This window comes from Cygnus olor, chromosome Z (assembly GCF_009769625.2).
Source record: "Cygnus olor isolate bCygOlo1 chromosome Z, bCygOlo1.pri.v2, whole genome shotgun sequence".
Taxonomy (NCBI): Eukaryota; Metazoa; Chordata; class Aves; order Anseriformes; family Anatidae; genus Cygnus; species Cygnus olor.
Genome location: NC_049198.1, coordinates 4,140,161 through 4,157,069, shown reverse-complemented (window position 1 = coordinate 4,157,069; position 16,909 = coordinate 4,140,161). Strand labels below are relative to the sequence as shown.

The 16,909-nt window shown below is 40.5% G+C and overlaps 2 long non-coding RNA genes across 2 annotated transcripts in view; one reads left to right on the top strand and one right to left on the bottom strand.

Moving 5' to 3' along the window:
- Positions 1-6,137: 6,137 nt before the first annotated feature.
- Positions 6,138-16,909, top strand: part of LOC121062127 — a 47,049-nt gene continuing 36,277 nt past the window's right edge. Inside the window, exon 1 of the long non-coding RNA XR_005815422.1 lies at positions 6,138-6,230. This is a non-coding gene — a long non-coding RNA (uncharacterized LOC121062127). The remainder of the gene's footprint in view (positions 6,231-16,909) is intronic.
- LOC121062129 lies at positions 7,277-11,311 on the bottom strand. The gene is made up of 2 exons (XR_005815424.1): positions 10,514-11,311; positions 7,277-7,529 (listed from the first exon to the last, which is right to left on the bottom strand). It is a non-coding gene; the product is annotated as an uncharacterized LOC121062129 (long non-coding RNA).

The window sequence follows — 16,909 nt, the reverse complement described above, 5'->3', positions numbered from 1 at the left end:
ATTTACACAAAGAATAATAAAAATAATAGTAATGATAATAGTAATAAATACATCAGCAGCTTTTTAGAATAGAGCTGTAAACAACATGTCCTTTTCCTCATAGAAAGCCCTGAAAATGAAAGGTTACCAAACCCTTGGTACCTGCTGCTCAGGGTTTTCACACTAAATAAAGCTGACAAAAGAGATGAGCAATTTTGTTTTGGTCACATTCTGAATGTCAGTATCACTATTTACTGCCTCGCGAAGTAATCAATTGCACAAGAGGTCCAGCAGCTCTCGCTGGCCCTATTGATTGAAAACCAGAGCCGTGGCTTGCTATTTCTGTGTTTAAGCCACCTTATATCCCTTTCTACAATGACCTCTGCCTGTACACTTCTAGTGCTAGGGCTTTTGAAGCATGTATCTAGTGAACATGCATTCAACTATTTCCATCCAATTAAAATTCTTTATTATCATTCCCTTTTATCTAGCCTTTGTAATTGGATTCCCAGTTTCCCAATTTTCATGATTTTCATGGCAGCAAGGGGGAAAGTGATAGCAAGTCCCCGATTAAAAAAAAAAAAAAAAAAAGTTATGATTTAATTTATTTTAAAGGGTTAGGTTTTTTTTTTCTTTAGCTGAGTTTTTGAAGAGAGAGAAGAAAAAAAAAAAAAAAAGACTTCTGTGATAATGCTATCATTTGTCCATCTGTGTTCTCCACTTAATAACTCTGGGATCTTTTGGCCTATTTCAGTCAGATCTGAAGATGGGTGTATACCTCTCTTGTAATATCCTGATGATCCTAAGCTCCTGAAAGGTGTATGAAATTGGCAGGTGGGTAGAGGAAAGAGATCCAACGGCCACAGAGAGAAAAATCCTGTGGTGTGAGCAGGTATCACTCCAGTCTGAGTACCTAGTTTCCCATGGCACACCTCTGGTACCACACAGGCTGTGTGATAGCTGTGGGATGTCAGGGGGGACTGAAGGTATTGCAGCTTTTCATCACAGAGGATACTAAGTGAGGGAAAGGAGAGGGCTAGGAGAATAAGCACACCCATACTGGTAGAAAAACATGTTTCGTTAATGCCACTAATTATGAAATATCATTTGTAAGTGTCACAGTCTGGTGAGTTGTTTCCAAAGCTGTTTGTGTCTAAAGTATTTTCTGCTCTACAGTTACTGGGAGATCTTGAAAATATGTTTAAGGAGCATGTTATACACCAAGATAAATACCAAAGATAGGTGAAAGGCATCACTACCTAGAGATAACTGTGGAGGGACTATATTAGTCTGCATGCTTCCCTCTTCTACAGGGCTGACTTTCAGTGAGATGAGTTAAAGACTAATTGACCAGGGTTTTGTTATTGTTAAAAACATGGAGCTGTATGGAAAAGAACATTTATATTGTCTTAAAACTTAATGATTTATTTCACAATGAATCTACTAAATTATTATTCCTTCTCTTGTGTAAAATGTTCCCTTTGGGAGAACTTCAGAAATGCTTGTAAGTCAGTAATCTAGAAGCTGTGCCACAAATATTTAGAGTTACAGAAGTCTGATCATACGCTTAACCTCAGATAGTCTCTTCCTTGATTGATATTCCAAAGTCCTGGTCAAAAATCTTTAGATGACATCACCAGCATGGAACAATGATAGCTATTTTGTATTTTCCCTCATGTGATAGAAGAAGAAAGCCCTGAATTCAATACTCAGCAACAGCATTCTATTAAAAGGTCAAATATTTTTGATAATCATCCGCAGAATGCTAGGATCTGGGAGTTTCAAATGTGATGGAATACTTGTGATTATAATTGCAAAGAGACAAATATTTTGCAAACCTAAGCCATTATGCTTACAGTAATATGAGTCATTCCAATTCTTTCTTCCCTGTTAAGTAAGGTACTGGATAGCCTTTGGATAACAGGAAAGTCAAATTAATGGAACAGAAGGTTAAAACAACTAAATAACTCTAACTTGGCAAATAGAGGTAGGTAACAAGATAATTGTCTGTAAGTAGTTGAAGAGAGGAATAAGAATAGTTTCACATTGCTCAGGGGAGTGTAATTAGATATAATAGGATGAAATTAAGCAATGGAAAATATTATGCTCAATATTAGGAAGGAAAATCCTAATGAAAACCTCATTCAAAACCTGGAATAGACTCCAAAGGTAACTCTATTAGAGAAAGCTTTGGTTCTCCCAGTAAAAAGCAGAAAAAAAAAAAAAAAGAAAAAAAAAAGAAAGAAAGAAAAAAAAATGCAGCAGCTCTGCACTGTAAGTGCAATAGGGCAATCTTCAAAGGATTTTCCGTCTTTAGTTTAGTCTAATCCCATACCTATTGCTTTAGTATAATGGTACAATGAAAGAGGTTTCTTTGAAGATGAGTTGTTGGTGTCCTTCCCTTTTTGGTGTCAGAACCATCATTATCACATCTAGGCTTTCTAAGTATTGCATTTATTTGGGTCGGTTAAAAATCCATAATCCAAAAGCAAAAGCAAAAGCAAAGGTGATTTCTCCCAACTAATGTCTTTTTTTTTTTTCTCTCTGAAAAAACTTTCCTACTTTCACACTTTCCTAGCAATATTTTTTCATCTCTGGCAGTTGTTGTAGGCTCTCTCCTCTCATTTTTAGATATTTGGTTTTGGAAGGGAGAGGCAGTGAGGAGATCCACTTTCAACTCCTAATCCTCTGGAAAGAAGATGTGGAAAAGACTAGTTTTCTTTATTTGTATTCATATGTTAGACCCAACATTATACAAGTCAATTCTTGTAAGTTGGTTAGTGTTGCTTGCATCAACGTCATTCTGCTAAATTTTATACATTTTTCATCTAGAAAATATTACAGACCAGGGCATGGAGGCATTCTGTCCTATGTATTTTTATTAGCTTATTTACCTTGAACATAAGAAGCAGTATTGGGTGACCAAGCACTGATGAAGTTGTCCCTCCATTATGATGTGCACAGACCTCCCTGCATATATTTTGCTGATTCATCAGAGTGGTCCAACAACAGGTCACATTTTCACTGGTTGGATCTTCAGTACAGTCAAAACATTGTCCCTTCTTTCATTCAAATCAGGAAACAGTTTTTGTCATAAGCCACAGCAGTTTAAGGTGATTAGCAAGACATAGTTTGCAGGGAGAATGATAACATCCTTTTTCAGAACAAGGAATACAGTTGGAAAAACTATGCATTTAGAGCACACAGTCTTGTTTTAGGTCTGAGACAGAAGCAGCAATTCCAAAGGAAATTGTACAAATGAGAATATTCATTCTGAATGGAAGCAAGCACAGTAGGATGAAAACATTCAAGCATTATATTTCTGTTTTTCTAACCTGCATTTCTTGGATGGATTCTACCTCCTCTTTTAGCAAATCTGTCTTATTAATATCTTACTTAAATGACAATGTGCACTTGCAGCCCAGAAAGTCAGACGTGTCCTGGGCTACACCAAAAGCAGCACGCCGAGCAGGGTGAGGGGGGGGAGATTCTCCCCTTCTGCTCTGCTCTCATGAGACCCCACGCGGAGCCCTGTGTTCAGCTCGGGGGCCCCCAGCACAAAAAGGACATGGAAATATTAGAGCAAGTCCAGAGGAGGGCCATGAGGATGATCAGAGGGCTGGAGCAACTCTTCTATGAGGACAGTCTGAGGGAGTTGGGGATGTTCAGCCTGGAGAAGAGAAGGCTCAGGGGAGACCTTATAGCAGCCTGCCAGTACATAAAGGGGGCTACAGGAAGGCTGGGGAGGGACTCTTTGTCAGGGAGCACAGTGACAGGACTAGGGGGAATGGCTTTAAACTAAAAGAAGGTGGATTTAGATTAGATATAAGGAAAAAATTCTTGACCATGAGGGTGGTGAGGCATTGGAAAAGGTTGCCCAGAGAAGTTGGATGGGATGCCCCATCCCTGGAAGTGTTCAAGGCCAGGCTGGACAGATCTTTGAGCAACCTGGTCTGGTGGGAGGTGTGCATACAGCCAGGGAAGATTGTAATAAAATCATCTTTAAGGTCCCTTCCAACACAGACCATTCCATGATCTCTGATTCTGTGAAACTCAGGCTTTTATTTATTTTTTTCCCATACTTGTTTTAGCTTTGAATGCTACTGTTTCTGTTTCAGACCTTAAGAAGGGCGTGTGCACCCCCAAAACTTGTCTATATTTTCCAAAGCGTCTGTTGGTCTAATGAGAGATTTCATATCTCCCAAAGATCTTGCCATGTTCATAATTCCTCCAGGAATTTGTTATTCCCATGACACATGGCAGCAATATGTAGGAAGTCAATGAAAACTTTTGTCTCAGTTTTGCTCAAACATCTGTTATTTTGCCTGTTTGTTTGCTGGAGCTGCTGTTATTCCGGTTTCTGTGTATGACATGGGTCTTTCCCACCACAACATAGACAACATGATTTTGGAGAGAAAGCTTTATTTTCTTCCCTTTATATCTTTCATAAGAAATCCCTTGGCTGTTCACAGGCTGATCAACACTGAACTGCTCCTGGAAGTAAAATCTTCTTTTTACCTTTTCTGCTTCTGCACAGGCCATGCTATGGAGAGGGCTAAATGATCGGGATTCCCTCCCAACCCCACTATTGCACATCCTGGCTCTGTCTGTCTTTCTTGTTGTGCAGAAGCTGTGTGTAATGTTTTTTCTCAGACAAATGTGATGAGCAATCAGCAAATATAAGATTCGCTTTCTCAAACCTGTTCTTCATACAGAATCATGGTCATGTTGTGAGCCCGTGACTCACCCGCAGAGTTATGGATCATGTTTACAGTGTCAGGAGCAGGAATTATTCCCTTCTGACTACTTTTTGGAACACAAGACAGAAAATCATCTCAAAAGTATTAGGGATAGACAGAAAGCATTAGCCAGCTCTGTGCTGAGAACAATCAACAAACCTAGATTTGAAGGGAACCATCCATTTAACTCAAAATGAATGTTTGCAACCACAGCCACTGGATTTCATTGTTACTTAACACACCCAAAGTACGTTTTGTTTGGTAAAGGAGACTTTCTTAATACAATCACAATGGAAAAATTTCTGATCTAATAGAAACAAGAGGACACACAACTATTTAAATTCCAAGATAACAATGTGACACAGATGAAATCTATTTCTATTCTTCACCCTTTTCTCATGCTGCAGAAAAATGTTCTTAATTCTTTAAAACTGCAGATATCTGCCAAATGGCATTCTCTTTAAACAGCTTTGTGTATGTGTATGTGGGTAGAGGTTTATTCATTCATGAGTTCTTGCAACATACAGGCTCGCAGATGTAAAATTTCTACATGAATGTGAAGGTACGGACAGCAGATATATGACACAAGAATTTGCCTGGTTGCTGAATGATTTATTTCCACTGCCCTTTAAGCAAGCCAACAGTAGAAGGCAGAGCTTGTTGAAACACTTGAAATTCACTTATTATTTTCGTGCAAGGACCACTAGGTCATTTTTTCTCCTCTGTTTTAAAGAGACTTCCAAAGGGATTCAGCAGTGGAGATATAGTAGGGAAGAAGCTAAAGGCTCGGAGGAGCTGGTTTCTCCTAACAGTTCTGATTCTTGTGTAATCGTCAGCAAACCGTTTCTGCCCCTCTCCCTCCCCCCCCCCCCCCCCCCCCTTTCTTTTTTGGCTAGGTTACTTAGTTTCATAGGTTGATTTGTGATTTTATAATGTTAGTGACATTTTAAATATCTCCTAGTTCCAAAATATTCCCTACTTAAGTGTAGACACTCGCATGAGGCAACTTAAGATCCTTTCTGGATGTGACTGTACCTTTCTACTTTCCATCAAGCTGCTATCTCCAGCACTTCACTGCAATGCTTCAGAGCAAAGAGGCTAATAAGAACCTTACACTTTCCATGATCTGAAGCCTTCTTCCTGGTTGCAGCTTCTGCGTGCTTCCATAATTTTAACACCAACAAAACCCAACCTTTCTTACATCTAGACAACGCAACAAGTTTTGGTAGCCCCAACAACCACAGCTGTTTCATGAAGGCTCCTTCAAGTCCTTCCTTCTGTTTTAAATACTCTCCTGATCTAGACACAAGTTCCTGGAGGTCATGGATAATAATTAGTTTGAACACTTCCTAGGCATTTTTGAAACCCACCAGATTCCTTCTTCGCCATCTTCTGACCACAAGCTCTTGGCAACTTGATGTCTAGGAGCCAGGCAGCTGCTTCCTGAGACTGCAGTTCCCTGACTGCAGTAAAGTTACTTCCAGCTGAGTGCCATGTAACTCTCCAATCGAGGTAATTGAATCTGAATACACTTAGAAAAAGTTATCAAATCAGACAGCCGAGTGATAGAGTCAGATTAGTAGTTAGGACTTCTGGATAAAGGATTATATTATTGAGTTACTCTTTTATTTTGATGCCCTGTTTAGTTACCAATTTGTTCTACAGTATTTCAGTCAGGTGTACAGCAAGCTCCCTGAAGGGTTTATTCTAATAAGTAATGCAATTTGAAAAGGTAGGAAATCGCAGAAACTCGTTTAGTTTCACTCATTGTTACTAGTTTACCATTCTACATTGATTTTTCTTCTTCCTATTATACATGGGCTATGTTCTCTAATGGGTTTACAAGTCTACTGATTAATGTGAGTAAAAATAATACTTGTTTTATTGCAAGAGGAAATAATGTCTTAACTACTTTGAACCCTACAGTCTTTTCAGAGCACTAATCTGACATGGCACTATCACAATGACTTCACCTGCCTCTTTTCCAAACCCTCTTAAAGCTGTTTTCACTCGTTTTATTCTCATTTCCTCTGAATATTTACTCAACACTTTTTTAATGGATTTGCTTTCACAGTGACTACACCTTTTGTGTGCAAACATTTCAATATCCCACCCTATCCTGTTGGGAATATTTACAGAAAGGGAATTTTTAAGTCACTATACAAATATTTAAAGAATGAATTTAAATTCAAGGCACAGATATTTGGACCAGAACTGCTACTGAGCTTATCTATGAAGGTGCAGGAAAAAATTGCTGGTGACTTTTTCAATAATCTATTAATAAACCTTACTGCTCCCACCACCCATTTCCTTTTGTTCATCAGTGCTGACTTTTGCTTATTTCTCAGTATCTTTCTGAACCTTCTAATGACAGCTTTTCTGCCATGTTTCTATTTCTTATAAATGAGGAATAAATGGTTTATTTTACATGCCAATATTTTAAGTTCTTCCATGTTTTTAGACACAAACCTTGCATATGGGTAATCCATTTGGTTCCCAATAACCATATTCAACACCTTTTTCTCTCTTTTCTCCTCTTCCCAGCAGCAAACACTCCCTTAGAATGAACACGTACCTTTATTCTGAGAGCGCTGATAATAGAAAGGCAAAGGTTAACAGCAAACTAAGAAATGCTTTCTTTTGGTAGAACTGTACAAAAATTTAGAGGTAACTATTCTAGTTAAAAAGGGTTTATCTTGGGTAGTGGAAGCAGCTTAGTTGTGGTAGTGACGAACTCCAGGCAGGATAATTTATTCTGCTTTTCAGACTTCATAAAGCTTGGAGCCTTCAGTAATCAAGCTAGGATGTTTACTGTAAAGAAAAAAGAAAAAAAATAAAAACAAAAAGAAAAAAAAAGAAAAAAGAAAAAAAAGGCATCTTTGCATCATGTCTATGCTGGAGGTGGCTAGCTTGCTTTAGTAACTGGAAGCTGGTCTCCAGACCAGAAACCAAATGCCACAAACTTCATTCTCTGGTACTGCCACCCTGTCTCCTGAGAAGGATACCGCACATATTTTCTGGCAATCTTTTCTTCCTCTTAACTCCTTTACTCAGCCTTGAACCCAAAAGTCTGCTCCCTGATTCTTGCAAACACACCATCACTGTTCATTGTTAGTCTAGGCACCTATACCTTTTTTCCAACTGTTAAATCTACAGGGTAGATCAAGCTTTTTCTTCTATTTTATTTTTTCTACACAAGTGTCATAAAAAAAGATGATATTTACACTGCTCTGAACTGACAAAAGGTTGGTGTATTTGAATCCAATATGAAGTAGCTGGAAAAATTTTCACACTTTTTTTTCCTGTTTTCACAATGTTTAAAAAATGTGTTGACTAATTTGACAAAAATCACTCAGAAGTCTGAAATGTTTTATTAAATGTTTTCTTATTTCAGTGTAAAGCATTTTTTTTCATTTCAACATTTCCATAACATTTTTTAACTAAAAAAATAAAAATTCAAAGCCTCATGCCATTCTGATATTTTTTTCCTAATCAAATCATTGCAGACGTTTTGAGAAAATAATCTTATTGTTTGTCTGTTTGTTGTTTGTATTTTTGTTTGTTTTTTTTTGTTTGTTTGTTGTTGTTTTGGTTTTTTTTTTTTTTTTGGTAATTTAAAGTTCATAAGAACTTCTATTTCTACTCCAAACAGATGAGAAAGAGAAAGAAATAAGATTGGCAGGTTATGTTAACAAATTGCTGTCATCCCAACACATCAGTTGATTATTGCTAAAGGACTGTAGACTTTTGAGATGCTGTCCTACAGTTTTTCAAAAAAAAAAAAAAAAAAGTAGTTAGAGGGCTAAAGCCCAGGCTACTGCCTCTCTTTAAAAGAAAAATATTTTTGAGAGCATACATGTGCTATTAAATATCATAGGATTCAAACTGAAGAAACAGGGATTTTGCAAGTGGCATTTCTTGCTGAACTGCAAAAATTTTGATAGTGGCAAATGGCTGAATTCCATTTGTATTTGTTTTCTCATCCTTCCAACTCTGTAAATATATGTTGGAGTACGAAGTGTAGAATTCTCCTGCCTGATTCACCCTACTGATAACCCAAGTGAGAAGGCTAAAATACACTGACTGATTTAGTGATATAGTCAATGTGATCGTGCAGTCACTGCCCTGAAAGCAGCGCAGTGTGTTGGTGTCACTAGAGTTGACGGTCACCCTCTCCCATAGCCCTGGTTTACATGCTTAGCTGAGACAAAATCAGCATGACTGCAGCCAGTGGAAATGACTCTGTCTGCATGAGTTGAGGATTTAGCTCCTGAAATACCCTTGATGAAAGAGAGTCACTTCCCTGAAGTGTCTTGGGATCAACATGTAGATAGTGTAAAAGGAAAAAAAAAAAAAAAAAAAAATGCTTGCAAAATCTAATGCTACTGGGCATCTCTTTATGTATTTAAAAATTCAATTAAGATGGAGATTCTGCATAGGGCTGGGATTGCAGAGGCAGCTGCAGTGTGTGTGGTGCAAGAGCAGAAAGCTGGCATGACATGAAACAGCAGCCAGAGCTGACCAGTCTCATTTCCTTCACCAGGCATGGTGAAGAATAAACAAAGAGCGTAACTGCTACAACGTCACTTGGATTTCAAAACCCATACCTCCTTTTAGCAACTTGAAGATTTCAGGCAGATAGGCTTTTTTTTTTGTTTTTATTCTCTCTGTGAAATGTTTTAAATGCTGAATGTGATCTTTATCTTGGCAATGTCCATTTAAAGTTTGATATCTAGTATTCTGGATATGCAAAGGAATGCATTTCAGATTTCTGCATTTCAGATTATCTCTGAATTAAAAAAAAAAAAAAAAAAATCAAAAGCAATCTTCCTTTTTGAATATGCGTCCTGCTTACTATGTCTCAGACACAGAGTATTAGCAGAAGCACCAGTGATTCTGTTATCCCCTTTGATGATGGGCCTGTTTTTTTCCTTTTTTTTTTTTTTCTTTTTACTCTCTCCACAACTGTTTCCCAAAAAGGAAGAGAGAGAGAGGGTGTATTTCCAGAACCCATCTCACAGCTTCTTTATTTTGTACAGTCTCCCCTCCCCACCCAAAATATCTTGAATAGCCCTTTATGTAACTTCAATTAAAAAAAAAAAAAAAATACAGCTGCTCCTCTGAAGCCACCCAAATCTAATTAACTACAGAAGCCAATGTTATATTAAGCTTCTCACTTACTTCGCCTTAGCATCGCCATTCATACCTTCATTCAATGTGTTCACAAAAAAAGGAATTTCTAATAATTGTATCTATAGTCTTGGAAAAAGAAAGCCACTAATCAGGAGGCCTGTGAAAGAGAAGAGATTGGAGGCTCGCTTGAACTTGGCAGTCTGGCCCCAAAAAACTTGCAGACAAAAGGGTGAAGGGAACCGAGGAGCTTAGCCCTACGTCTAAGGAAGCTGGTGAGAATTTGTTCAGCCTCTGAATAGAGATCTTCATTTCAGTCCTAAATGGTGCCCGCACCGATTCATTGAAATGCCTTGTCTGAAGGAAGAGGGGGCGGGAGGAGAGGGAGAGAGAAGGCAAGGAAAGTTTGTTGAATATAAATGAGGTTACGTGTGGCTGAAGAGCGAGATAGAAGCTCTGCAGAGATTTATTCCTGACTGACATACAGTAACACAAAGGCAATAAAACATGTCCTTGGCAAGTGGCATAAACAAGCAGGAAACCTTAATCTTCAGAGAGCTGAGATGATGCAACCCACCTCAGTGAAATATACTTTCTTATTTGTGCAGGGTGTTATTTAAAATACATTTAGCCATTTCTGAAGAAGATTTAAATAGCTGTCTTACCATGACACGCACTTGTGATTCAGGCAGTCTGCAGACCCACAAGATCAGTGAGAGTAAGAACTCTTGACGTTTTCTCCATGGGGAGCTCAGTGGTCCTACTGCACATTCTGTCTTGTCTAGGGGAAACTTCATAGTCCAGCTCTCCCTGATGAAAGGCTTGATGGACATGAGTGGAATTACACCTCAGATGACTTTTGTTCAAGAGCATTTAATATTTTTAACTAAAAAAAACGTATTTTTGGTCCAGTGGTCTCAGGGACGTGCTCTGATCTGGTTATTCACATTAATGTCTTCACTTGTATTCACATCTTCTGCTGTAAAAAGCCTTGAAATTGCAGCATTACTCAATAAACGCAAAGGAACTGAAGCCTGGCCATTAAATTAAAATAACTGACACTGCACAGAGGACAGAGGAAGCAACTCATATATTAAAATAAGTATACTTAAGGTACAAAAAATGTGCATAGTGTATAAAATCCCTTGGGGAAATACCATCGGTCCTGACCCAGAGAACAGGAGACTCGTCCAAAGTGACAGAGATTATTTTTTAATTTATTTTTTGCATTTGGCTGCATTTATTGCTAATTTTCTAGCTGCCCACCACACTTGACTGATTAGGAAATGGCATGACTGCTTCTTGGGCTCTTGCTTTGAGATTCTGTTAGGAGGGCAAGGGATGATTTCCAAAGCTGGGATGGAGGAGCTGTGCAGTGCCTCAGTAACTAAAGCCCTGGGCACTCGTTTGGAGAAGACTCATTTGGAGAAACTTGAAAAGGCTTTGCCTGTTTATTCCTCTGGTTCCTTTTCATCCTGAGAACGAAAGGCAGAGACCCACTGTCATTAGCGCTAACAGGAAATGCTAATTAACAAGTGCCAGTGTCTAAGGAGGAGTAGAGTCACTTCCCCACTCCCACTGCTTTTCTGAGGTTGGTTAAGTGTTATCTTGTCTCAACAAAGAGTGGTCTGGCGTTAGGTCTTTACAAGGAGCATTCATTGCCCATTAGTCTGAGGCACAGCACTGAAGATTTTGAGTGATAAGAAATTACCTGGCCCCCAGAGCAATCTTCCCCTTTCCCTGCCTCTGAACTGGAAAACATCACGTTGCTGGAGGCTGAGAGCAGCCTCACACTGTACAGCCTTTCACATGATGAATGGAAAGTTATTTTTACTCCACAGCTTAAACAAAAAGTAAATATTTTGTGAGGTTTATATACTGTCTGCTATCTCTTTCCCCATAAATTAAAAAGAAATTGCAACTTTCCCTCACCACTCATTTTGGAGCTGTTTTTAGCTCATCTGTATCTGGATTTTCTGCTATGTAGCTAAGGACATTTACAACAGATACAAATTTCATTATTGGGCTGTAATTGCATTTGTTTTGCCCTGCTTTGATGTTAAATATAAAGAACCCTGAGGCTACTTCATCTAACATAGGGTTGTTAGCAATGACTCCTGCTTAGGGAAGGCAGAGGACTGTATATAGTCTAATCTGGAGTGATGATGTTTATCAGCTGAAGGAGTTCCTAAATGAAGGAAGGCCCCTCTCATGGGCTTATGTACTGATGTTGGTACCACATACGCCCCAGGATCTCCAAGCTCTTCAAATAACTCTGCACAGGGTAAAATGAGTGCATTTCCCTTCTGCCTCATCGCTTCTTTAACAATTACATCTCCTAGCAAACTCAATAGAGGAGCAAAGTTGCTATTTCTTATGATTTTAATGACGGGCTAGCTTATGGAGACAGCAAGAAAACTTTGATGTGTTCCCCCTCCATCACCTTTCTCTAGGGCAATTCTAAACTTCTTTGTTACAAACCATAAATGCTCCAAAGCTGTATAAATATACAAATAAGGAGAACTCTTAATCATGTTCTTGTAAGCTAGACATCAAGACGTTAGATTTTTTTCCCCTCTTCAAACATACAAAATAATTAGAAGAGTAATTTGCATGGAGAAAAAAAAAAAAGACTTGAACATAGCCTTCAAAAGGGATACAGAGACCTGTCTCAAGAACCAAAGAATCAAGGAGGAAGAAAATATTTTTAAAAGGCACTGAAAGAAGAATAGGAGGGTCATGAACATCAAGGATGTCCCAAATAGACTACAGAAAGAATGCAGCCTCCACCTTCCTTTTCTCAGGGAGTTGTACTGGAATCAAATCTGCACTGGTGTGGAGTAAATACAATTATGCTGATATTTTCCTGTTTACAATTTGTAAGATGCATTTAATTTTATGAATGCTGTCCATGTAATCACAAGGACTTCCTAGTCTATAAGCAGCTGGAGTATCAAGCCAGGCTTGTTAAACCAAATCAGGTCTGGCGATAAACCACTGGCGATGTCGTTCCCTGGGTGGGGTGTGCCTTGCCTGCAGGGCAGCGGAGGAAAGCTGTGCTTTTGGGAAGCACCATTAGTCCAGGGGCCTTGAAATTCATGTTTAAAAAGCCCTCTCTGTGGGCCTGACGCAGCAGGGTTTAGCAGGGAAGTGGTTAAAGTGGGCACCCTTACCCTGCACCCGTCCCCTCCCCCAGATGCTCTTCTGCAGGCTTTAACTGCGCGGCAATTTTATTATGCCCCCGGATCCCACCACATGTTTTCATGCATATGCCAATAAGTATTGCATACATCAAAAACACTTTTTATTGGAATTACTTGCCGGTACAAAGTATACTACCAGGCTAGTAAATATTCTGTCTCTGACCACACTAAGCTTGAGTCTGACTTTTGGTTTTAGCACTTCAGGTGTGTGGTCTCTCCTTACTTAGGGGAAGAGAAAGGGATGCTCCTGGATGGCAAAGGCATTGATGCAGACAGAATTGTCTTGTGGCTTCACAGACAGGTTATCTTTGCTCTCTTGTTGCCTGCATTGATGCACAGAGCACCCTGAATGCAAAATCACCAACGGAGAAGTCTGCAGATGAGAGGGGGATGTTTGTCCGCTGGAGCCTGGTGGGTACAACCTGCCCTTCACAAAGCCAGCGGGCAGCAGGGGCTGACCATGGCTTGGAAAATCTCCATGGCCAGGGAGTCTGAGCATGCCGCAACATTTGCTATTCACCTTCACATCCCTTGTCTGCTACCAGACACTGCTGGTAACCTCATTTTTTAGATGAGGAAATGTAGATGAGGAAATGTAGAGGCCAGCAGCACATTGAACACCATGTGATTTGCCTAATCCAGGCTTTGTGACTTGTTTTCCCAGACTGACTGACAGCTGTGGATGTGCACTGCCTGAGTCGCGCCCTGCTTGCAGTTTGCCGGGCATGGGGACAGCTGTGCCATCCCAGACAGACCCTGCAAATCCATGTAGGAAACCTGCAGTGGTGTGGAACCTGCCAACAGTTGTGGGCACTCAGTCCACTGCCGTATTTCTCCTACCCCCGTGCGATTGCCATCACAGAAGAGATTGGGGCTCGCTTCTGCAGCTCATTTCCGTTATCTTTCACATGCTGATAAGTTGAATAAAATATAATTTCCTCAACCAGTCGGCATGCCTTTGTCACTCTGATTTCTGAGGGGAAGCGATAGGCTTCCCGTCATTCTGGACCAATCCTCGCTGAGGAGGCGTTTGACTCCCCTGACTGATTGTGCATAAGGTCTTTTCAATCACAGCCTTTGCCCTGGTACCCAGGCTCAGGGAGCACCAAGTGGTCAACTTCATTTCTGCTCAGAATAAAAGTGTGCTCTAATTCTTGGTGATGCCTAATTAGGGTGTATCGTTGCAGGTAAAGCATTTGTGTTTTGTTTTGTTTTGTTTTGTTTTGTTTTCCTGAAATATTCAAAGCATCAGGAAAGAGCTGAGCAAACATTCACCAGTCCCGGTCTTTAGGATGCTTTACGCTTTTCCATGTTCCTCACAAAAAAAAGCACTATGGTCTAGTTTCCAGTACCATTTGATTTTACATCCCACCATAAACAAAAACTTTCCTTAGGCCTCAGTACCTGGAATCAGCTTACCTGAGATTCCCAGATGCAATTTTAAAAACCTTATAGTGTAGGGAAGTTTAGGATTCCTGCAGGTGCAAACAGCAAAAGATAAATAGGAACAAGACAAATTGCAGATTTTTCACATCAGTCTCCAGACAAATTGTCATCAGAGAGGGAGGATTTGAGCCATGACCCCTAAAAAAGAGCACTCAGCGCTGGCGATTTGACTATCCTAGATAAAGAGAAATGTGAAGCAGAGCACAGGCAGATTTCTCAGCTCTATTTCCCTTTCTACACAGAGGCTGAAGAACCAAAATGCCCTGGTAGCTAAAGCCAGTGGGCACCGCAGGATTGCTTTGTTGTCCCCAGGGCAGCCAGCAAGACACCAAGGCTGAAAAGTGGCCCAAGACGAACTCTGGGAGCTGCTCGGCACCCCCTGCCTTTCCCAGCAATGCCATCAAAACATTTAAGGGACTAACACCTCAAAAGGGGGTGCACATGTTATTCACCAGGTCATTTGTAAAATACAAAGGCTCATTTCACTGCTCTGCTCTGTGCTTCCTGGGTGACCTTGCCGAGTCTCAAAGAGCAGTATTCATCCCAGCTGCTTTTAGCCGTACAGGATTAGAGATGTAATCCTATAAAATGTCAGTGAGCTCCCTTTATAAGCAGTAGGGAGGAAGAGGTATATTCAAAAGCTAACTCAGCTGGCCTGCCTTAGATATGTTCAGTGCCTCAGTGCCCTATCTGTGAAATGGGGATGGCAACACTGTCCCAGCTTCCTGGGGGTGCTATGAGAGGTGGCTGAAATCCTTGGATAATACAGATCTGATATTGTAGAAACATCTTCAATAGACAAGTCACTGGGGAAAGAGGATATTCAGCTCTTTAGCACATCCAGAGAGAAAAATTTTTGTCCTAGTTAATTATGGCATTACTAAATTTCTGATCACAGCATCTGGAAGTTTTATATATTTCTCCCTGAAAATCAGTGGCTGGGGTTTTGGGGCAGTTGTTTTGTTTTTCCCCAGTGTAGCTAGCGCAATGAATGCTTTAGATAAATTAGACATTTGGAAAGATTTGAGGCAAGTCAGGATGGATGGAGATAAAGTAAATCAAGTCACCAGTATCATCTGCTCTGTGGGAGAGGAGGCTGGGGACATCTCTAGCTCTTTTCAGTTAGCAGATGCAAGAGATGGTGAAAAGGTCAAAGATAAATACAGTGCTAGCTCTGTACTGCATATTCACTGGGGTTGGACTAAAGAGAGGCCAAAAAAACACGTGTGTACTTTCAACCTTTCACTGTAGGCAGTAAAGAGCGTTATAGAGATGGAAATGACAGACTATTTTTGTGCAAAGCCTGGAGACAGTCACTGCAGCAGAGTGGGACCAAAATAATAAAACCCCAACCAAAAAATAATTTCCCTCTCTGCTTTCATCCTCCCTGCCTCTCCCACACCCCTTCCCCTCTCACGCCTTACAGAAGCTATAAATCTAGGCCATCAGAGAGAAGCTGGAGCAGCAGCGTATTATCTTGAGAAATCACTCCCAGAAGGGAGCAGAAAGTTCACAAGTAGAGTGCCAAAAAAGGAGAAATCGCAGCACTGTCGTTGGATCCGGCTGTGGCTGGAAGGCATCCAAGCTCCTCGTACTGCTGACATCCTGCGCATAATCAGAAATTCCTTTCAATTATGTGGGAAAAAGGAGCTTCGCATTGTCAGCCCAAGTGCCCCCGTGAAGAAAGAGGCTGCCACAGCACTGCTGTGGAAGGTCGTGGTGGAGCCGCATCCGTTCAGGGTGGCTCGCGGGGAGGGGACAGGGAGCCGGAGGGAAGCACATGGTGGTGATCCCACTGTGTGCTTTTCGAGCACTTTGCTCTTCCATTAGCACACTTAATCTGAGCATCTCTAAGTGTTCTGAAAGCATCAGTTGAATAAAGCTGATAGGAAACAGGTAGTTGCTGTTAGCCCAGTGTTATGCATGGCATCAGAGAAAACTCCATGGTGGTTTGTAACCTGCCCTTGAGTACTGGGAGGTGATTCCTGCAGACCCCTGTGGATTCTTCCAGCTTCTGTAGGCAAGAGGAACTGCCTTCCTCTAAGGTGTGTGTCCTGGGAGAGCAGGGACTTTACACACAGCTTGGGAAATCTGCTGCATGGGCACCTGCCCCACGGTCAGACCAAAGGAGCATATTGGCTTCATGTTTAACGAGCCCAGGACTGAGGTGGCTGGGGCTTCACAGTGTCCTGCTTTACATGTAAATTACAGTGCTGCCTGAGAAGAGATGTCAAATTTATTGAAGGGATGGGTGTTTTTCATTATTGTTCTTGAGTATGTTTGGCTGAAATGTGGAAAGATTTTAGGTTTCCTGTAAATGGATTCTCCCCACCACACACACAATTTTTTGGCCAATTTATATCCATTAATAAATTTAGTGGGCAACTTGACAAAGTTAGGCAGCTGTGTGCT